Genomic DNA, 23,190 nt, shown 5'->3' with positions numbered 1-23,190 from the left:
CACTGAACTCTTTCTCTGTTGTAGTGAGGGTCCCGCTCCCTGAGGTCTGGACCCTATTCTCCTTTCCGTTCTCTTTCTGACCCCACCCACATCCTCCCACATGCTCAGCGGCTGTCCCCCTCATCTGCATCAGAGGCTCTAGCACCCTTCAGACTGGCATCCACTCTTCCTTCCCCACCTGCCAGGCACCTCTGCACAGGCATCCTGCCAGCACCCCAGTCCTGCTCTGCCCAAGCCCACCATCTCTTCCAGAAGTCTGCTACTAAAGGTGCCCCTGCTCCTGGGTCCCAAGGCATCTCTCCTGCCTCCATCCAGAACACACAGTGTTCTGCAGCACGACAGAGCCGCAGGGTGCAGTGACATCCCACTCAGAACCTTTTGGTTGCAAGTGACAGGAAATTTCCATTCAAACTGATTTGGTCAACCACAGACATTTGAGTAGAGCTGGTCTCAGACCCAGCTGAGTCCAGAGCTTCAGATGGCACCAGTGGGTCTTACCTTTCAGCTCAGCACTCAACATGGGGCTTGGTTTCACACCTAGGTCCCATGGGGTGGCAAAATGGCCATCGGCTCAGGCCTCCACCCTCCAAGGATGAGCAGAAGAGAGAGTGTTTCTTGCCCTGGTAAATCCTACACAAGCCCTGGGTTTTGCCCTCTCTGCACCAACCAGAGTTTGTGCACACTCATTAAAGTTTGGAGGATTCAGTGCTCTCACTGGCCAGGCTGGTCCTGGGCTCCACCGGAACCAAATGGACAGACTGGTGTTACTAATAAGGGCTTTAACACGAACAGGGGCTCCATGAGCTATGTCCTCTCCAAATTTGCAGCGGGCAGGGGAAGGAGAGAAGTGACAGATTTGTTCTGGGGATTTTGGTGGCCATCACTAGGTAAGATTCATACCAAGATACTTTAAGGGTTGAGCCTTAGAATTCCCAGTTGAGACTGAGCTAGTTGAGCCTTGATCTGCTACTGACTGACCAGGAGGTGCATGGTGACAGACAACCCCCCAGATTTCTGTGGTTGACATAATGCAAGTTTATTTCTTCCCAAGCTGCATGTCCCATGTAAGGCAGCAGAGTAGGTACTCTGCTCCACACAGTGACTTAGGGATGCAAGTGGTTGAAGGTGCCATAGGCACATCACCACTGTTTCACGTCAGGGGAAAGGAGAGACTGGAGGCTCATGCCTGGGCTTTTCACTGGCCTCCCTTTGGACGTGACAGATGTCTCTTCCGCTCATATTTCATTGGCTAGAACAAGTCTCAGCTTCGTTGGAAGAGGGTGGGAAACAAATGGTGTGTTTGCAGACACTATTGTTATCACATCCACTGCTTAGCTATAGGTCCATGGGTGAGTTGCTTACTCTCTCTGTGTCTCAGTTTGTCCATCTGTTAATTGAGAATTACAATTGGTCCTTTCTCACAAGGCAACGTCAGGATTCAATCAGTTTCTACATGTAACTATCTCAGAAAAGTGCCTGGCACATAGAAATAGCTTGCTGAGAGTTAAATTGTATTGAGGGTTAAATAGTATTGATATCTACTATTCTTAGGATCTTTTCTATACAAATATCCCCTTTACCCCCCCAAAAGAATTAAATGATCAGACATCATTCAATAATACTCTGATCTAAGATAAGATCATTGAACTGAGTAATTTTTGATAAATAGTTTAATATTTTTGAAACTTTACTTCATCTTCCATTAAAACAGAGTCCTACTTACCTTTTAGGCCTCATATAAGAGTCCAGTAAGAAAATGGTTGGTTAAGATAGTTATATCTACATTAAACTAATCCTGCCTACCACAATTGTCAAAGTGACCTACACATATGAAAGATCTGCCTCAGGACTGAAACCAAAGACACTCATTTCACTAGAAACTCTGGGGACCAAGACCACCCTTATCCCCAGCCCCTATGTCCTGACTGCCCCCATTGGCCCCCAGTGCCTCACTGGGGTCTTGCCAAAGGCATTCGTCTGGGGGAGGTCTTGTGTTGCAGCCACGTGTGGGCCTAAGTGGTCTTTCCCAACCAAACAGGGTGGGAGAACCACAGCCCTATTGTGTTTCCCCGGGTCCACAACAGACAAGATGCTCTCATTTGGCCTTTCATTTATTCCTCATTCAATAAATAACTATTAATGACTTACTATGTGCCAGGGCTGCACAAACTGCTGGAATTCAGAGATGAAGAAGGAAGACCTGTTTAAATAGACTGGTGGGAGCCACAAAAAACAGCAAGGGAAAAAAGTAAAGATCTTTGGGAACTGAGAAAAATCAGAAAGAAGAATAAAACAGGGCAAAAGAAAGAGAGAGAGAGAAAAAGAAGGAACTAGCATCCTGAGAGAGAGCAATCGGGGAAAGGCTTGAAGAGGAGGTTATTCTTGAAGAATCCGTCTCACAAGCACCTTGGGAAAAGCACTTCTGCCGCTAATGCCCCAGGACAGGAATCAGGAGGAGGGTGCCAGGAATTTGATGAGGAGGGGTGAGGGGGCAGCAGTAGCAGGCTAATCCCCAGGACCTTCCCTTCACTCCTTGCAGGGCCCGATGAGTTCATGCAAGTCCACCTCCTCCAAGAAGCCCTCACCCTCCTCTCCTGTGGTTGCCTCACTATTGGTCTGATTTCACCGGGTCCCTCCGTTCTCCCTGCTCCCTCTGGCGATGGGTTGTGATGGGAGATGAGTGAGAATTGCAACATGCTCTCCCTTTGCCTTCACGGGATGGGGGAGAAAGATTCTACTTGGACCCCACAGAGGGAAGACAGTGCAGTCTGTGGACAAGAACACCAGAGGAGAGCTGAAGGGAAGTCACAGGTGATGCGGATGAGTGAAGCTGGAGGGCGGAGGAGTCAGGGAAGTGGGCTGAACTTAGCCTTGAGAGGGCAGAAAATTGGACAGAGCAGAGGAGGTGGGGAGTGAGAAGGAGGGAAGCAGTGCAAAGACATCCTCATGGGAAGAAAAGGAGCAGAGGACACCCATGCTCATCAGCTCATGAATCCCAGGGGTTGGCAGAGAAAGTCAGGAAAACAAGGGGGATGTGGTCCATGCATCCTCGCCACAGATGCCCAAGGACAGGAACGCGGACTCCAGAGCTAGACAGGCTGCATGTGTGCATACTAAGTTGCTTCAGTCATGTCTGACTCTTTGTGACCCTATGGACCAGAGCCTGGAGAGCTACATGGGGTTCTTCAGGCAAGAATACTGGAGTGGGTTGCCATGCCCTCTAGGGGAGTCTTCCCCGCCCAGGGATTGAACCTGTGTCTCTTATGTCTCCTGCATTGGCAGATGGGTTCTTTACCACAAGTGCCACCTGGGAAGCCCCCAGAGCTAGACTAGTTGGATTCAAATTTGCTTTCTGTCATTTACTGATGATGTGACCTTAGGTTACTTTACGTCTTCATGCCTGTTTCCCCACCTATAAAGCAGTGATCATAACAGTACTGACCTCATTATATGAGGCTTAAGTAAATTCATGTTTGCAAGCACTTGGACCAAATACTACCTGGTCCCAAGTGAGTGTGATATATAGATGTTGGTCAAGTTGAATGGATGCTGGTGAGCAAGTAAGACCCTGCTCTAAAGGCAACTGGAAGCTCTTAGCTATTTCTGGACCGGAAGTTGCATGGATGGAAAGGGTTCTCTACTTTGGTTCAACTGCATCTCTTTGCAGGCTGGCTTGGAGACAGAGGCCCTGGGAGCAGGAAGACAAGTTAGGGGTCTACTGCTGTGGTCTGGGCATGAGATGACTGGTGAAAGGGCTGTCAGTAAGACTGGAGGGGATAAAAATGTGGACCTGGTAGAGGAAGTGCTCTTAACACCCAGAGACTGGAGAGTGGATTTGAGGAGTGGGCTGGAGATGGAGGCTGTAGGATGGGCTGATGAGGGGAATGTGAGACTGTGGTCAGAGAGGGAAGCTGAAAAGGACTGGTTTGGAGGAAGATGGTACACTCAGGTGGAGTTTTGTTGTTTTCAAGGCCATGGCAAGCCCGCAATGCTAGCTCATATCCTGGGTCGGAGGAGAGGAATCCTGTGGGGCTGGATTCTGGCTCCTAGAGAGATGTGAGAATGGGGATTTCAGTCTGGTCCTCTGCACGCCTGCTTGTGTGAGCAGGAGGCAGCGTGGGCTGGGAAAGGGCAGTAAATATTGAATGAGGCTAGCCCACACAGCCTCTGTGCCTGTATTGACAGGGCAATCAGGATGGAAAGACCTGCCTGTGCTCACCACTCCCAGACACTGGACTGTGATGGGGTCAGTCCCTCTGGTTACCCATTCCTTTTGTCAGGGAGGGGAGCTCAGAGTCTCCCAACTTTGCCCAAGGCTGATGACACTCACCCTGGATTAGGGTCAAAGCCGGGATCCAGGGATAGTGGTTGAGAAGGATAGCATTTTATTATTGATTTCCATTAGCAGGTATTGACTGGGTACCCACTTCAGGATCTAGTGAGCACAAGTCAATTATCCATTAGCCAATGGATTTTGGGGGGTATCTACTGTGTTCCAGGCTCCATTTAAGGCATGGAGCTCAAAGTAAAATGAAATGTTTCATTTCAGAAACTGCATTAGCCTACGTTTTAGTTTTTCCATGTTTAATTATTGATGACAGCAGTTTCAATGCAGATATCAGAGAACTGTATCCTGCTTTTAGTCATGAAAATCTTGGTATAGCATGGCGTTTAAGTAATTTATTCCCTCTGATATTTATTCTGATCTTCCCCAGAAAGAGGTTTTTTGTTTTTTTTTTTTTAACAAATATTTGTTCTGTTTTTTTCTTTTTATGTGGACCATTTTTAAAGTCTTTATTGAATTTGTTACAGTATTGATTCAGTTTTATGTTTTGGCTTTTTGGCCCCAAAGCATGTAAGATCTTAGCTCACAGCCAGGGATCAAGCCCATACCCCATGCATTGGAAGGTGAACCCTTAACCACTGGACTGCCAGGGAAGTCCCAAAGAGTTCTTAATTGTACAAATAAGTGTATTTGTGAAATTTTCTTGGGATTCAGTTTTTATTAACTTCCTGATGTCTTTTTTTTTTTTTTAAACAAATATACTTCTTTTTTTGGTTTTGTTTTTTTGGCCACGCCTGTGGTATGCAGGATCTTAGTTCCCCAACCAGGAATCAAACCCGTGGCCCTCTGCATTGGAAGCTTGGAATCCTAACCACTGTACTGTCAGGAAATTCCCTCTTTCTTTTCCTATCTCAGAAAAAAATCAAGAAGACAATGAAAAATGATCCATACTCCTACTAGTTGATGACCCCTTACTTCTGCTTATTAAATGCTCATGGAAAATCATTCCAGTGCTACAGGACGACATAGAATGAGATGCAAAATTAAAAAAAAAAAAAGAATGAGATGCAAAATTCTCTCATTATCCCTCCCCTATACCAGTTTCTCCTCCCAAAGGTCTGTGCTATTCATGGCTTCTTATATATCCCTTCAGAAACTATTGACCTCATTTTTCAGCATTATAAATGCATTATGTACATCCTCTTCTCAGAAGGTTCTCCTGGAAGTTAAGAACATTGCTCTCTCTGTCCTTTGATAGATTTATGATTTCAGTTTGTTGTCATCCTGTCATATCTGCAAAAATTAACAGTCAGAGGAACTGGATTCCTTAGGCTTCTCTGCCTTGGACTAGCTGGGTAACATCAGCAAGTCTCTTTATTTCTCTGAGTTTCAGTTTCCTCATCACTGAAGTGGAAGTTCTTGTGGGAATTTGATGATGGCATGAATGCAGAAAGGCCTGGTTAGCCAGTAGTCCTCCTGCAAATGTCAGAGCAGCCCCTTAGCCCCTTTTGGAAGGAGACAGGGCTGCCAGTTCTAAATAAATGTTATGGAGGGGGGCTGTCACCAGTTGCCCCTCAGAGTGACCTGTCACTTCATTTCCTGGCTGCAGGAAGAAGAGTGTGGCAGTCTCCTGATGGGCGATGACAGGGTCACATGAATTTCTCACCCTTGGTGTCAGCTTCCACCCAGGTGCCCAATCCATCCCGACTCTGGAGGGCTGGTCCCATCTGTCCTTGATGGAGAAGGAATCCCTGCTAACAGCTGGGACAGGCCCCTGAAATATGGCCTCTGTCACCCTCCTCCTCATCTTTCTCTGATCAGAGGTTTGAAGACCTCTGTGACCCCGGCATCAGGGGGCAAATGGCTCACAGGAAAGGTCTCCGGCATCCTCCGGGGTCCAGAAGGCTACTTGGCTACTGTCAGCAAAGCCGCATCCTGCCCAGGAAGTCAGGAGGAAGGGCAGGATTCCAGCCCAGCAAGGTGGGAGATGGTGGCAGATGATGGCAGTGGGTGGACGAAGGCCATTTGCTGTGTCATAAGAAGCTTCTGCTTCAGTGTTGAATCCTTGGCAGGTGTTGCTTCCTTGGCCCTCTTAATGGTACACCCACTTTGCAGATGAGAACACTGAGGATTTAAGAGTCGAGCCAAGTTGTTACTCAGTGAGTAAGAGGCACAGCCAGGACTGGATTCTGACTCTGGAGTCCAGATTATATTCTGCTCCTTTGCCTGGCATGGGTAGATGTGAGAGAGGGGACCAAACAGGGCCCACAGAACTCAAGGCCACAAAGTGGCTGCTCACTCACAGGCCTGGCACACTCCTCCCAGGTTCCACTTTGATCAGTCCTGCTCTGTCTATATCCTCAGTATCTAGAAGAGTATCTGTACAGAGTAGGTGCTCAGGGAGTCTCTGTGGAATGGAGAAAAGAAAGAATAAAAGTGACTGACTGACTAGCTAACTAGGCAGGCCCACCTCACACTCTGAGGCTGACACTCCCTAAACGTGTCTCAGGGCCCAGCGACAAAGGGTATGAGCTTAACACTGATTCACCAGCCAGATTTGGGAAAGGGGCCCAGACCTCACTCTATTCCACAGCCCACCTTGCAGACTTACCTGGAGAGGGAAAGAGCAGTGCCCAGCCAGGAGAGGGGACATGTCAGACCTCTCTTTCCTGTGACACCTGGAGCCTGGGCTGCTGGCGGACCGTGGCCTCCTGCTCACACCTCCCAGGCGGCCTGGGGTCAGTGGCCGGGCAGGTCCAGGCAGGGAGGCGCTGACCACAGTGTTGGGGACCGGGAGCTAAGCCACAGGACACCTCACGACACCGGGCACAGTGGCTCCAGCTGGTCTCTAGGGGCTGGGGGAGGGAGGAGCTGACCGAAGGTCACAGCGGGGTCAGCCTCGGTTCCCTTGTTCTCAGGGGGTCAGACATCCACAGCCAGGCCTAAGAGCAGCACGTGTTAACAAAGTAAGAACAGTAACTAGGGAGCATTAGAACCACATAGAACATGTTGCTTTCCATGTCATCTTCTCACTGAACTCTTGCAACAAACCTGAGGAGCTAGGTACTGTTTTATCACCACTGTACAGATGAGACAATACTGAACTGTTAGGTTGTACGTGGGATCTGAACCACAGAGCCTGGCTCCAGAGCCCTTGCGTATGATCACTGGGGTCCACTGTCATTATCAAGGCCAGACTCCCTTGCAGTCTTTCCCACAGGGCTGCTGAGAAGGACTCTACAAGCTTCGGGACCTGCCTGCCTCCACTGTCCAGGTGAGCCTCTGTGACCGGTGAATGAGTGGGGAAGAGTGGAGGAAGCCAGCTCGGGGGCAGGGGGTCAGGAAGAGTCCAGGGAGGAAAGGAGCTGATGGAGAATGGGCTGGAGGAGTGACTGGAGGACAGGCATGCGGGGCAGGAAGGAGAGCATGCAGAGGTCCTAAGGTACAGGTGTATTTGGTGAAGCGCCATTCAGTTAGTGAGGGGACTTCAAGAGGAGGAGCTCTGAAGATAAAACTAGAAGGCTCAGTAGGGCTTCATCACATACCCAGGTAAGGGAGGCCGATTCTGGTGCTTTAGACACACAGCACTGGAGCGAGCTGCTGGCAATAGCTCCAGACCCCAGGATAGGTCTGCACATACATCCCGTCCTGCAACCTCAGAATGAGCCCAGGAGACAGGGTCTGGTGTTCTTTCTTTCTGGGCCTCAATATTTAAGGCCTTGCAGCTTCTTCAGGGCCCTCAGCTTCTGGGTAAGTCCAGTTCTTCTCTGGAGGGGTTAACTGCAGAGGGGCTAACCTGATGCTGAAGGAGAGAAACCCAGCCATCCCAGTGTTCCTGCTGAGCCCGGACCTCAGCCAGCCCCCCAGCCAGCCTGATGCAGCCTCACACATGATCCCCCTCCCGCCAGAAAGATAAACAGAAGAACAATTCCAGCTGATGTCCTGTGAGTAGACGTGAGCTGTTCCCACCAAGCCCTGCCTGGGCCCCCGGAACATGAACTGTTGTCCTTTTAAGCCACTATGTTTGAAATACTTTGTTACTTACAAACCATGCTTGAAACAAATGGGTCAGGAAGCTGCCCTTGGAGATGCTGAATGGGACTGGAGAGGCCTGGGTGAGCCAGGCAGGTGAATCACTGACAAGATGCTTCTCTCTTCCTTGGAGAAGTCCTTCCAGGCAGATCAGAACCAGCCTGGCTCACCCAGGCCACTTCAATCCCTTTCCTTTGTTTATGGGCCAATACTTGGCTCACTTGTGTCAGTTTATTGAGCAAAGACAGAAGGTTTCCAGGGCTGGGGTCCAAGGGACCTTATTCTTCCCCCCATCCCCGAGGAGCCTAAGCTATAGATATACACACAGTGGGAGCCCAGTTCAGAGTGCCATCTGACTCACACAATCAGTTTTTTCTAAATCAGGCCTACATCCCAAACCAGATGGTGTGTGTCAGTAGTTCAGCCATGTCCGACTCTTTGTGACCCCATGGGCTTTATTAGCCCACCAAGCTCTTCTGTCCATAGGATTCTCCAGGCAAGAATACTGGAGTGGGTTGCCATGCCCTCCTCCAGGGGATCTTCCTGACCCAGGGATCGAACCAGCAACTTTTGCTTCTCCTGTGTTGGCAGGTGGTTTCTTTACTAGCTGAGTGGAAGAGAAACCTGCAGAGTCAAAGTGCCCAGTTCAAAGCCCAGCTCCACCACTCGTTTGCTGTATTGCTTTGGACAACTTGAGTCACCTCTCTGAGCCTCTATTTCTCTATCTGTAAAATGGGGAGAACACCTGACCTTGCGAAGGTTAAGAGCTAAGCTTTGCAAAGAGCCTAACACAGTGTGTGGCATATAAGTACCCCTAGACCTATCCATATTTCCCTCTCCTCATCTACAAAGAGTGAGAAACTGAAGTTCCAATACTACCCCTGAAACCTCTTCTCTACAGGTCAAACCTGGACTGAACTTCTAGCATCAGGCATTGTTTTTTGTTCTCAGTGCCTGAGTGCAGGTCTGCTAGGAAGAGGCTAGTGATGGAGAAAGTCTTACTTCTAGAACTAGAAGACCTGGCAACTCTACAGCCCTGTCTCTGAAAGGGAGACCTTGGGCAAGTCATCTGGCCCTCTGTGCAGGGGGGTTAGTAGTTCCTGCCCTGGCCTGGCAGTGTTGCTGGGAGGCTCCAAAGAAGATGGACATGGAAGAACTTGGCATTGATACAGCATCAAACATGCATCTTGGAGGCGACTGCATTTTTCATCCCTTCTGTAGGAATTGGTTTACTAGAGCTGTGTTTTTCAAAATGAAATGAAATGAAAAACCCAGTTCCTCAATCACTCTAGCCACAGTTCAGGTCCTCAGTAGCCGTGTATGTGGCTGGTGGCTGCCACGTTGGACAGCAGATAGAGAGGATTTCCGTCATTGCAGAAAGTTCCACTGAGAGCATTTGTGCTACAATTTCTCCAACAGGGCAACCAGCATGAGAACAAGAGGAAGAGATGGAGACAGAGGAAGTCTGAGCAGAAATGGGTGGGTGGCATGGAAATTTTTGGTTGATTTGTTTGTTCATTTCAGGCCAAGCTGTGTGGCATGTAGATCTTACTTCCCCTGCCAGGGACTGAACTTGTACCCCTTGCATTGGGAGCACAGAGTTTTAACCTCTGGACCACCAGGAGAGTTCCCAGGTTTTCTGGAGACTTGGGGATGGCTGCCACCCTCAACCCCCTCCCTGCCAACATCCATGCTGCAGCTTCTCCAAAAATGTCACTTTCTCAACATGAGGTCTGGAGGCCTAAAGGCTCTGCTTCCAACAGGAAGTGGACAGAGCAGGCCAGGACCAGGAGGTTGGGTTGAGCTCTGAACACTGATATATTTCCTGGCCTGGCTGCTGGTTGGGTGGGCCTGTAGGCTGGCTGAGCTTCTCTTTCTACCCCCAGAGCAGCCTGTTTGAAAGGGTGTGGCTGGGAACAGGGGCAGCAGTGCCATGACATTGGCGCCTGGGTCCATGCTAAGGGGCCAATTAGCCAGTCATGGGCTGCATCCTGTGACCCTGTGCCCACCCATGGAGGCTTTCTGGGCCCCAGATCCTCTCCCCAGTCCAGGCTACTGCGCTGAGAACCCAGCATCCTCAGGATCACCAGTGCCAGCCGGTGGAGCTTGAGTAACAGGCTCTGTGGCAGGGGAGACCCTCAGAGCAAGACCCCCAAAAGCTCATTCCACGAGAGGCCCAGCTGGGAGGAGACCCAGAGAACTGACATTTTCAGACTTGCTCTGTAGAGTCCTTCCTGCTCACCCCAAACCAACATACAGACCATACTCATGTATGTACACCAGAGAAGGTAATGGCACCTCACTCCAGTACTCTTGCCTGGATAATGCCAGGACAGAGGAGCCTCTTAGGCTGCAGTTCATGGGGTCGCTAAGAGTTGGACATGACTGAGTAACTTCACTTTCACTTTTTACTTTCATGCATTGGAGAAGGAAATAGCAACCCACTCCAATGTTCTTGCCTGGAGAATCCCAGGGACAGGGGAGCCTGGTGGACTGCCGTCTATGGGGTCACACAGAGTCGGACACAACTGAAGTGACTTAGCAGCAGCAGCATGTATATACACAGACTCACAGTCACGTATGCACAGATTTATCCAGAGATGAGTGCAGGCAAGCAAAGCAGACATGCCCTTCTGGACACAGGCATGCTGCATTTACACATGTGCACTTCCAGCTACCAGTGGGCCAGAGATCCCCCTCATCCCCAGGGCCAAAAATACTTCCTGTTAACCAGAAGTTTCAAGTGTGTGCTTCTAAACAAAAACAGTCCCAGAGGCCTCCCGAGCCCTCATTGACTATGAATGAAACACACTGCTGGACCGCAAGCCCCATATCTGGCACACAGGCTGGGGGAGGGGGCCACCCAGCTGGACGTGTGACATCCCTGCTCTCAGCCAGAGGCTCCTTCTGCCTCTAGACAATGAGAGCGTGAGAACAGGGCACCTGGTCCCCGGGGCTCTCCCAGACACACCTGCCTCCCCCTTCTCCCCCTTCTAATCTACACAACAGCTTCGGTTTTCCCACAGAGCTTCCGGGGCCCTCCCCAGCCTCTGGAGCAGGCTGGCAGCATGACAGGCGACAAATCAAAAGTCATTCTCTGCTAAACAGGTGTGTATCAGGGCTAGGGGGCAGGGCCGGGGGGCCAAGGCTGAAGGCCTAGAAGTCTGTGGGGCCCTGGCGTGTGGAGAGGCCCGTGGCTGGAACCCTGTTTTCAGCCGTTCATCAGGGCTGCCGGAAGCGGTGGCAGATTTCCTCCTTTCTCCCAAAGCCAAGTTCACTTGCCCCTCTTAGCCTTTATGGACTTTAGCCACCTAATTCGGGCCAGGTTTTCCTGAGACCAGCGTTGCACAAGGATTCTCAGGAAAAGACCGGCACCCACCCTCTCCGCCTTTGCAGGCAAACCACCCTCACTCTCCACGCCCAAGTTTTCTCTGTCCACCCCCTGCTGGCTCCTGGGCTCCCCTAAACCTTGATCCTGCAGGACCTGTTACTCCTCAGCTTTTCAGCTGATGTGCCTTGAGGTTGGTAGGTTATCAACCGCCTCAAGCACCATCTCCAGACTCAGTAGGGGTTTAAAATGAATTCACCCACCCACCTCTGAAACCACAGGAAATGTCCTTGGGCCAACTCAGAGGATTCAGTATTTCTCAGCTTTGTGCCCTCTGAAGATCAACAGAGCATGGTTTATTAAATAATAACAGATCACCTAAAATAACAATTTAAAAGTGCTAACAGTTAATATTATTTATGTAATAATAGTTCATGTAAAAATAATAATAGCTGTCAAGAGAAGGTAAGCAATAGTACAAACTCTACAAAGGCAGGGTTTTTTAATCTGTTTTGTTTGCTGATGTGTCCCAATAGTTGAGACCAGTGTTTGGAACTTTGCAGCCACTCAGAAAGTACTTGTTGAATAAAGTCCTTACTACATGCTAGGCACTATCCAAGTGCTTTCCAAGTATTAATTCATTTAACCCTTACAGCGTGGTAAAGTGGGTATAGTATTATGCCCATTTTGCAGACAGGGAAACTGAGGTGCAAAGAAACAAAGTAAGTTACCCTTTGACCACCATGTTTTACTGCTTCTCTTGATAGCAACTTGTGTTATAGCACTTATGCTCTTTCATTAAACATTTTTTTAATTTAGTTTTTATTTTTGGCTGTGCTGGGTCTTCATCACTGTTTCGTGGGCTTTCTCTAGCTGCAGCAAGCCGGGCCTCCTCTTCGTTGCAGTGTGCGGGCTTTGCATTGTGATGGCTTCTCTTATTGCAGATCCCAGGCGAGGGCCTCAGTTGTTGTGGCACTTGGGCCCAGCAGTTGCAGCTCCTGGGATGCGGCTCTAGAGCACAGGCTCATTAGTTGTAGGGCAGAGGCTTAGTTGCTCCACCGTATGTGGGATCTTCCCAGACTAGGGACTGAACGTTTGTCTCCTACAATGGCAGGCGGATTCTTTACCACTAAGCCACCAGGAAAGCCCCATTAAGCATTTTTGTTTCATTTCTTTAATAATAATTTATTGATACCTGTCTCTCCCACTAGACTACCACATGTCTTAAACACAGACAATGATTCAGAAGTTAGTGGAAGGGACTTCCCTGGTGGTCCAATGGCTGGGACGCTGAGCTCCCCATTGTAGGGGCCCCAGGTTCGTTCCCTGATCAGGGAACTAGAGCCCACATGCCACAACTAAGTGCTCACATGCTACAACTAAAGATCCTGCATGTGGCAACGAAGATCTGGTATAACCAAATAAATAAATAAATATTAAAAATAGTTGATGGAAGGGATAAATGGACTTTCTTTCCAACTCACTATATATGTCTTTCACCAAATGTTTTGGAAATGATTGGGGGTAAGGAGAAGAAGTGAGGGAAGGAACTAAGGAGTCAGCAGCTAAAAGTATAGACTCTAGAGTCCAAATGGCTGTTGGAATTCCCATTTCTACCCCTTTCTAGCTATGTGACTTTGGGCAAGTTGCTCAAACTCTTGTGGCCTCAGTTTCATCATCTGTTAAATGGGTATAATAATAGCCTTTGCCTTCTACAGTTGTGAGAATTAAATGAGATAATGCTTGCTCAGTGCTGGGCACATAGTAAGGGCTCTGTAAATGGCGGTTATTATCACTGTTAATATGATGTTGGTGTAACTTCTGCTGGCCTTGTATCTGATGCAGAGTCAAAGCCTCCTATTAGTTCTTCCGCAGGCCATACCAGTGGCTTCTTGGCAGGCGCCCGCAGCAGGTGTGACCCATTCCTCCCCATCTGTCAGGGTGAATCCTCTGCTGGTTCCGGTCTGAGCTTACAACCTACTTATTAGGTTAATTAGACGTGACACCTTTTCAAAGATACCCTGGCTCCAAAGCCAGCCCTAACATCTGGTGAAGCGTGTAGCTTGCCAAGGATTGGAGAATGACAAGTTCTCACCAGCCTTCCGTTGGAGCCAGTGGAGCGGGGTAAGGGGGAGGGGCTGAAGAACCAGCCCTTTCCTCTCATTTGGTTGTTGGCTGGCTCCTGTATCTTCTCTGGGAAGGACTGCCAGATAAAAGTACAGGATGTCCAGCTCAATTTGAAATTCAGATAAGTGCCAAGTTTATTTCTGAGTGTAAGTAAGTTCCATATATTGCCTGGGACTTTGTATTAAACAATATCTTAATGTTTATCTGAAACTGAAGTTAAATGGGTATCCTTTTTTTTTCTCCTGAATCTGGCAATCTTAGCTTTGGAGCAGGCAGGAGAGTGAGATGAGGAGGAGAGAAGGCCCTGGTGTTTGAAGGAGCAGAAGCAGAATTTGCTGGGGCTCAGCCCCCCACAGCCCTGGCACCAGGCCTCCTGGGTCCAAGTGAGGTTGCCCGGGGACCTAGTGGAGCTCACCTCCCAGAGGAAGCCTCAGCAGGCGGAGCAGGGCGCCGCTGCCAACACCGAGTTGTTTGCACTTCCCTGACTCCCTGGGGCACAGGCCCCCTTCCTGGTTAACATCCTGGCTGGGAGGACCAAGAACAACAGCGTTTGTCCCCTGAGAGGCGTTGAGGCCCAGTCCCAGGAGCTCTGCTGGTGGGGACAGGCCTCGAAGGCCCATGCGGTGCAGGGCCCGGAAGGCCCATCGGCCCTGTTACCAGAGGGCCCCCGACACGGTCAGGAGCTTGTCAGTGTCACACGGGGAGTCATAAACATAGAAGGTGGTCCCTGGACATCTCATTTCCACTCCTCCATGACTATGTGGCTACTACTCTGTACCTGTCAGAAGGGGAACAGTGATAGCCAGAACAGTTTTGGTCCTCAAGCTCAACAGGCCTCAAACCACACCCTTATTTCTTTTCCAACCTGTTCCTCGACCTGGACCACAGCTCAGTACAGGGCGCCCCACCCACCTAGCTTTGCAGACTAGAAACTCAAGCATCAGCCTGGGCACCCTCACTCTTCCTGTTTCCCATAACCACTGAGCCCTGTTAACGCCAGTTCCTCTGGAGCTCTCAAATTCACCTACCTACTTCCACTGCTGCTACCACCTGGGTCCAGGCAGCCGTCATCTCCCACCCAGACTGTTACATCATCTAGAGAAACTGGTCTCCCTGCCTCCACACCCCCGTCTACAATTCATTCTGTGCCCTGCAGCAGGTGAAACACAAATCTGTCCTTGTCAACCTCTACTTGTCCCTCTCACAAATCCATCATTGGCATCTTACTACTTTTAGGATCAAATTGGCTTCCTTGGGAATTCACTGGAGGTCCAGTGGTTAGGACTCCAAACTTTCACTGTTGAGGGCCTGGGTTCAATCCCTGGTCAGGGAACTAAGATCCCACAAACCACATGGTGCAGTCAAGAAAAAAAATATTTTAAATAGTGGATTCCTGAACATGGTTTACAAACTTCGGTGTGATCTAGCCCTGTCTGTCTTTCCCCCCTCCCATGGGTAGCCCTCCATCCACAATGCAGTAGACTTGAACTTCCCTCTTGCCTTCCATGAACCAAGCTCTGTCTCACTTTGAGGCTTGTACATGTCTGACTCTGAGCTTCCCAGATGGCACTAGTGGTAAAGAACCTGCCTGCCAATTCAGGAGACACAAGAGATGCCTAGAGAATCCCCATGGGCAGAGGAACCTGTCGGACTACCATCCATATGGTCGAAAAGAGTCGGACACAACCCAGCACGCACCCACACGTGTGCCTGACTGACTCATTTCTCTCTGCCTCCTCACTGGCCAGCCCCAACTGTCCTACCCATCCATCAGACCTCCACATAAGTTCTGCCCTCTCCAGAAGACCTCCCTCATCCTTGCCAGACTTCAGCAGTTGAGGCAGGGGCTTCTCCAGGGCACCCCCCCAACACCCTGTATTACAATAATTAGGAATTATTACTATAGTCTGTCTTCACCACTAGCCTGTGGGCTCTGTGAAGGGAGGAGCCAAGTCTAGCCTATTCCCTACTGTGCCTACAGTAACCAGTGTGATGCTGGGCACACAGAAAGGGCTCACTAAGATTTGCAGTCATTATTATAAGTGTCTGGGTAATGTGAGGCTGCAGGAATTAGGAGGAGAAAGGAGAGAAAAGGAGGGGCCAGTCCAGCAGTTTTTCAATTCTAGCCACGCAACAGAACTACGTGGGTTGCTTTACAAAAATATCAATGCTTGGGCACCATCCTAGAGGCTCTGATTGTTTTGACATGATATGGACCCAAGCCCGGGTATTTTTCAAACCTCTTCAGATATTCTACTGCGCAGCTGGATTGAGAGGCCCGGGCGAGCTTTAAGTCAGAGCTCATGGTCTCAGCTCAGTAAATTCTTGCTGACTGGTGTCTGCCTCTATTTCTAAGCGGGGAGGGGAACAGACATTTACTCCTGTCCCCAGCTTCCCTTCCTTGGAGAATGACTTTCCCTTCAGCTCACTCCCCCACCACTCTGCACACCCTCCCAAGATACCCATCTGGCCGTCCCCACTGGCTCTGTGGGGGAGACAGCCAGGTTCAGAGTGAGGACAGGGGCTGGGGTCTAGCCCAGAGGCTGGGTCCTCGGTCTTCTGCTGGAGTGGCCCCAGAGTTCAGTTGGCTTAACAAATATTTGCTGAGCACCCAGGCTTGGCATGGTACTTTGTCGATGACTGGGAGACAGTTACCGAGTTTGGCTGCTGACCAGCCCTGTATCCAGCTCTGAGCTGGGGCTCAAAGAAAGACTGGTTGGGGAGCAGGAGTGGCACTGGCCATTGGCATCATTAATCCCCAGATCCACCTCCATTGTCACCTAAGCAAAAGGGGAGGTGTGGATATCATGTCCCCACCCCAGCTGGCCTCCAAATTTACTGTCACCCAGTGTGATCAGAGCTCTTGCATCAGAATCCCCTGGGAAGCTTGTTAAAAACACAGGTTCCTGGACCCCACCCAGGGTAGGGGGTGATTCAGACAGTCTGGGGTGAGGCCTAGTACTCTGCATTTCCAGCAGGTGCCCTGAGGGATTCCAATGCAACAGGTCACTGGCGATTCCAATATGTAGCTGCCTTTAAGAACCACAACCGTCTCGTTTCCCTAGGTGGATTTAGACATCCTGGGAAGAAGGCGGTGCAGGAACAGCACAGTGGTTCCTGGGCTCCAGGGGCCGGGCGCCCCAAGGTGTAACTGACTTGGTTCACAGTCATCACTCCCCACCGTTCTCCAAAGAGGTAGTGAAGGCCCTGAGCTGCATGATTTGTTTAATCCTCACCCCAACCAGGAAAAGTTGGTGTTATTCCCATTAATAGACCAGAAAGTTACTTCCTAAGGTCATAGAGCCAAGTGATTGTACTGGGGTTCTGTCTTTCAAGCTGCTCATCGACCCCGGGAGAGACTAATTTGTGCAAACCTGGTCAGAGTGCAACGGATGGACCAAGGGAGGTAAGTGCAGAGCTCTCGGCAAGTGCCGAGAAAGGAGCAACAATCATCTCCTGGGGAATGGTAGAGGGGGCCTCCGAAAGAGGTGGTGGCATTTGAGCTGGACCTCAGTAGATTAATTCAGTTTTGACATTCAGAGGAGGGGAAAGGGTACCAGGCTGAGGATATAGCATGAATGAAGTCAGGGAGGTGGGAAAATAGATAGTAAAAACAGCAGGTGATCAATGCAGTGTAGGGTGCAGGGAGGGACATGGGAGTGATGGCACCGGGCAGGTCAGCCCAGGCTTTCCACTTGCTGGACCCTGGGAAACAGCCATAAAGGCATGAGAAGAGAAATTACAAGGCCCACCTGACTTGAGGAAGACAACTGTGGGGCCCGTGGTCTGGATAGAAATGGCGAGATGCTCTGCTTCTCTGGTGAGTTTGTTCTTCTCTACAGTGGAGAGGATTGCCCTCCTGGACACCTGTCCCAGGATTGTTGTGACAATGGAAGAAAACAAAAGGTGGGAAAAGGTGTTGGTGAGACCCATGGGGACAGAGGGAGAATCAGAATTGGAATTTGGGCACCATGTGGGCATTGATGTACCTTGGCTGGGGGCCCCAGTGACATGGTTACAGACACAGGGCCATCCGGAGAATGTACAAGAGAAGCATCGGAGGTGGCAGGTGCCAACTGAACCCATATTTGGGTATGGGGAGGGACAGAGAGCAAGATCAAAGCCTAATCTGAAGCAGGACAGTGCACTGATCTGCTTTTCCTTGTGAACGGGGCCCAGAGGACAGATTTCGGTTTCCTAGAGAACTTTGAGGGTGGCTGCCCTTAGCCAGCATCTCATGGAGGTTTTGACCAGCTGCTGCTTCTCTAGTGTGTAGATAATTGTCCAAGACACTGAAGCCAGAAGGGCTCCAGCCCCTGTGAGAGGGACGTGAGCATGACCCAGTCCAGAGGGGCCTCTGAGGAAGGGCAGCTGGCCTTGCTGACTGAGCAGGAACGTCTTCTGCCACTCCTGAGAACCACCACCACTCACCTCACCCCCCCACCCCACTTCAGCCCCGCAGGGTCAGTCATTCTTCCAGCCCATCTCCATGGGGACCAGCACTTAGCCTAGGTTAGTATTATTAAGCCTCATAGCTCTTGCAACTGAGCTTTTCAGTTTTATAGTGCCTGATGAGGAAAGTGAGCCTCAAGGAGTCCACACAGCTAGGATGCAGAAAAGCTGAGAAATTCAAACCCAGGACTGGGATGCTAAGGACTGGGCTTCCCCCTACTGCACCACGTATCTCTCAGACAGGAGCCGAGGTGTCCTTTACAGACTAAATATCTGGTAGTCAGACCATAACAAGCTAGTGATAGAAGGGCAAGGTGGGAGTTGGTGAGCTCATTGGAAGATCTTCCTGGAGGAGGCCTTGTAATTCTGGAGGAGAGAACAAGGTCTGGAGTTCTTGGCCTTTCTGGACCCAGACTCTGAGCTTACTCAGTTCCCTTGGAGGCAGAGGGCTGTCTTTCCAGAGAGACACAGCCCTGAGCCAGGCCTGGGATTCCTTCTAGGTCTGTGGGCGTTTGATCTTCAGGAGCCTGGAAGAGTACGCATGAGCTTCAGACCTTTGATGTCTACATGCAGACTGTTGCCACATTCATGTCCTGGATCCTCATGGGCCACAACATCCGGGGTATCCAGTGTGTGGGCCTAACTCCCCAGGGATGGTTGAGTTCAGTGATTCCCATCATTCAGTGACACACTGGCTTCATGGTGGAAACTTCCCCAATGGGTGGAGAGATCACACCTTTATTTTATGTTTGTGTAACCCAAGGGCCCACTCAGTCATCTCCCCCAACAAAGGGCTAAAGATCTCAGAGGAGCATGACCTTGTCTGTGTAATAACCACACTTTCTTTTCTTGTTCTCCTTTGGTTCTGCTTTTTTTGAACACTCCTACCTTCTTATAACCTCACCAGTTTCAAGTGACACAGCCATTCTAATGACCTCTCCTCAAAAGCCACAATCTTAGTTCAGGCCCCATCAAATTTTCTGTGACTGAGCAAACGATCCCAGTCTCCCAGGCCCCCATTCTCTTCATCACAGCCTATTCATCTCTATCCTAACCCCATCTGGGATCAGAACTCTCCTTCTTGTTTTGCTTTGGATTTTATTTATTTAATGTTCACACATGAACATCATTATCAGAGCATCAGAGATCTCTACAGAGTTCGTCATGAACAACTGCAGCCCTGATCCATCTCCAAGGGTAACCACTTTAACTCTTGAAACTGATTCTCTGGAACATTCACTTTCATGTCTCTAAATAGCATCTCACATGGGTTCCTCACCATCTTCACTCACAGCTTTAGGAATAATTTGTTGATTTCCTGCCCTGGGAGATGAGGAATTCTATCCCCTCCTGCATGCATCATATCCTCTCCCTTGCCACTATCTTTCCAATACAGTAATAGATGATGATTTTGGTTATTTCATTATTTACTGTTGCACTTGTATAACTGTGTAAACACTATGCCCAGTGGAACCACATGTTGGGCTAGATTACTTTTTTCCACTTTTCCTTGAAATTTGGGTCATTACCAGCTCATGGGCTGTTTTAGGCATCACAGCTTAGTCATCACTTGGCTCAACTGACCCTACTCACTGACATTATGAATCCAAACCCTCGGTTTCTTCTTGAGAAACATCTGCAGTCAGGCTAAATGGTGAGTTTACCAGCAAGACATGTTAAAAAAAAAATCACTGGTGTCTATTTGCTTTATGTGTCACTAAAAGACCACTGAATGAGGTAGATTCCAGAGTCAAGAGTGTGTGGGTTTGGATTCAGTATCTGCCCTCTGTGGCTATGAGACCTTTCAGCAAATTACATATTCTCTCTGAGCTTCGGTTTCTCTTCTTGTAAAATGAAATTAAAAGGTGAAACCACCTACTTCATAGGACTCCAGGATAAAATGAGAGGATACCTGTAACCAAGGTTTCTCTAGTGACTCAGTTTTAAGAAATCCATCTGCAATGCAGGAAACTCAGGTTGGGTCCCTGGATCAGGAAAATCCCCTGGAAAAGGAAATGGCAACTCACACCAGTATTCTTGCCTGGAAAAATCCCATGGATGGGACGGCCTGACGGGCTTCAGTCTATGGGCTCACAAAAGAGGTGGGCACAACTTAGCGACTAAACAACAACAACCTGTAACGTACTTTGCATAAGAAAAGCATTATAAATGGTGAGCATTAATATTACCACTGGGTTAATTGTTAGTGGGAATCCCAGAATAAAGAAATAGCATGATTCAGGGACTTCCCTGGCAGTCCAGTGGTTAGGACCCCATGTTTCCAATGCAAGGGACACAGGTTCGATCCTTGGTTGGGGAACAAAGATCCCACATGGCACAGCCAAAAAAAAAAAAGAAAGAGAGAGAAACAGCATGCTTCAAAAACACCCAGAACTAGCAGAGTGATGAATGGTCATGTGCCTTGTTTCCAGAAGAGTCAGCTTTCCTTCACCACCTTCTCTAAGGAGCACAGGCCTGAGCGCTATGTGGGGCCCCAGCCCAGTGCTGGAAAATGCAAGCGTAGACTGGTGGGATCCTGGGTCATGGGGAAAATAAAATGGTCTTTTCCTGCTCTCATTTTGATGGCCCCCACTTCACTCTCTTGGGTGGTAGTTGGGGCATTGCCAGCAACAGGGACTTGTCATGTTCGTACCCCTTCCTGTGGTTTTGCCTAGGAGAAGGATGACTGTTTGACCCCCCTCCAGCTCCTTTCGTGGTTATTGGGGGTGGTATGTTAAATTAGCTCTAGCTTGTGCTAGTTTTAGGAAATTCACACACTGCAGTGCAGAAGCATAGAAGAGAAAAATTAAAAATCTTTTTTCCTCCTAGAGGTAACTGCTGTTAGCAGCTTGTCATGTACTCCTCCAGGATTTTATTTTCTGTGCTTCAAAATGTGTGTGGGTGTGTAGACTTGGTTGATTTACTATATTCAGTTATGTATTACAGGCATATATAGTAATAAAATGAGATCATGCCACACATTCAATTCTGCTACTTGCTTTTTCAAGTGATAATGTTTCATGAGGCACTTTCCAGGTTGATCTAGGTACAATTCACAGCATACTGTGTATGTTTTGGGGGGGGTCGCTTCCCATTTTTACCCAGAGAAGTGGTTTTGTGATGAACGTGCTCTTGGGTATACCTGTGCGTGTTTGTACTGGTGTTCAACGAACAGAGTCCTAGAAAGTAGGTTTCTACAAAGTGAAGGTGAAAGTGGTTCAGGAGTGACTCATCCAAGAGCTCTCTGGCCCCTTAGCCCCTTGGAAGACCACACTCTCCAGCTCCCCTTCCTCCTGCCCTACCTCCCTCCACCAACCCACCTCTCCTCTCAGAAGAGGTCTCATCTGGGCCAGGCTGAGGCAACTGGAGTGTCTCGTATGTGTGGCTGAAATCACGTCACCTCCTTTGCTATCCATTCTCATGGAAAACAGAAAGGCTTCAACCGTTTGGGGTGTAGGAGTTCAACCTTGCTTCAGCCTCCACCCGAGCACCACTTGCAAAACTGCTTGCAGGGCTTCCCCAGTGGTCCAGTGGTGAAGAATCCACCTGCTAATGCAGGAGACACAGGTTCAATCCCTGGTCCGGAGAGATTCCACATGCCTTGAAGCAACTAAGACCATGGGCCACAACTACTGAGCCTGCTGCAGCTACTGAAGCCCGTGTGCCTAGAGCCCATGCTCTGCAACAAGAGAAACCCCTGCAATAAGAAGCCTGAGTACCCTAGAGCCTGTGATCCACAAGAGACGTCACTGCAAGAAGCCTGTGCGCCATAATAAAGAGTAGCTCCTGCTCACCAAAACTAAGGAAAACCTGTGCATAGCAATGAAGACCCAGGGCAACCAAAACTAAATAAATAATAAATTTTAAAAACTGCTTGCAGATCAGAAATGACTATTTTTCCTACCTTTGATCTTTCCACAGAGCAACTTGTTTCATAAGATAAAGAAACTGAACCCCACCGAGGAAGTGGCCCTCCTTCCCTGGCCCTGCCCCTGGCCTCTGGGTCAGAATCTAGGCCTCTGGACACAGCAGAGGTTGCGGGGTGGGGGCAGGGGGAGTGGAAGGTGGAAATGATTGTGGAGGTGGGGGAGGGGAGCTCTACACCAGGACCTTCCCCAGGCCACCCCATTCAGTGCCATTGGGGGGCCGATGAGTGGGGACAGTATGGTTCCCATTTCCCAGGCGAGGAAACCGAGACAGAACTGGGTATGAAACTAAAAGCTGTCACACTCTCAAACCTCCCCTGTCCTTCCTCTTCTCTCAGACTTCACATCTGCGCTCTGGACTGCATTGCTCAGGGTTGAGGACTCAGGTAGCTAGTGGCCCTTCTTCCAGGTGTTCCTGTCCTGCAGAATATGTTTCCAATGATGACACCGACTGCAGTCCCAGGAGCCCAAACCCAAGGTGTCCCAGCCTGGCTGCTGGAGGCCTTGTCTCCCCTGCACACCTCTCCACACATAGCACCCCAACAGGATCAGAATTGGGGGTCCCCAGGCTCTTCACTCCTTGGTGGTGACCTGGTGACATCTCCGAGTAGCATTCGAGTGGTGGGAAGAGCCCCATTTCTTCCCTTCCCCTCCCTTGGCCGCAGGTTGTCCGCCTCCTCTTGGGGACACTGCCTGGAGGGCAGGGAGCCTTGGGAACACCCACCTGGGCGCCGGGAGCTTGCCCTCTGCTCCGTGGAAGCTGGGGCTCCTGGGGCAGGGCCTTCCTCCCTGGGCCTCCAACCTCCAGATAAAACAGCAGCGCCGGTTGCTGGGCACTGTCAACAAAACACTCCCCACAGGCCCAGCCCTCGCTGGGGATTGAGAACAATGGCCTCCCAGGAAGAGGCCCCATTTCCCAAGGCTGGCTCAGAGGGAGAAGTTGGCAGGTGGCTCCTGCTGCCTTGGCGTTTGGAGCAATTGTCAGAAAATATGGTCTCTTCCTCAGGCCTGCCTTCCACTGTCCTTCTCTCAGGCTTTCA

At 49.7% G+C, this 23,190-nt stretch overlaps 1 long non-coding RNA gene across 1 annotated transcript; it reads right to left on the bottom strand.

Annotated features, from left to right (window-relative positions):
* Positions 1–1,895: 1,895 nt before the first annotated feature.
* Positions 1,896–22,951, bottom strand: LOC110145226 (uncharacterized). The gene is made up of 4 exons (XR_002316150.2): positions 22,875–22,951; positions 21,545–21,773; positions 20,137–20,227; positions 1,896–6,692 (listed from the first exon to the last, which is right to left on the bottom strand). It is a non-coding gene; the product is annotated as an uncharacterized lncRNA (long non-coding RNA).
* Between the last annotated feature and the right edge of the window lie 239 nt (positions 22,952–23,190).

This window comes from Odocoileus virginianus, chromosome 7, assembly GCF_023699985.2.
Source record: "Odocoileus virginianus isolate 20LAN1187 ecotype Illinois chromosome 7, Ovbor_1.2, whole genome shotgun sequence".
In the NCBI taxonomy this organism is placed as follows: domain Eukaryota; kingdom Metazoa; phylum Chordata; class Mammalia; order Artiodactyla; family Cervidae; genus Odocoileus; species Odocoileus virginianus.
The sequence above is the reverse complement of the archived record's forward strand: the minus strand, read 5'-3'. Positions and strand labels throughout refer to the sequence as shown.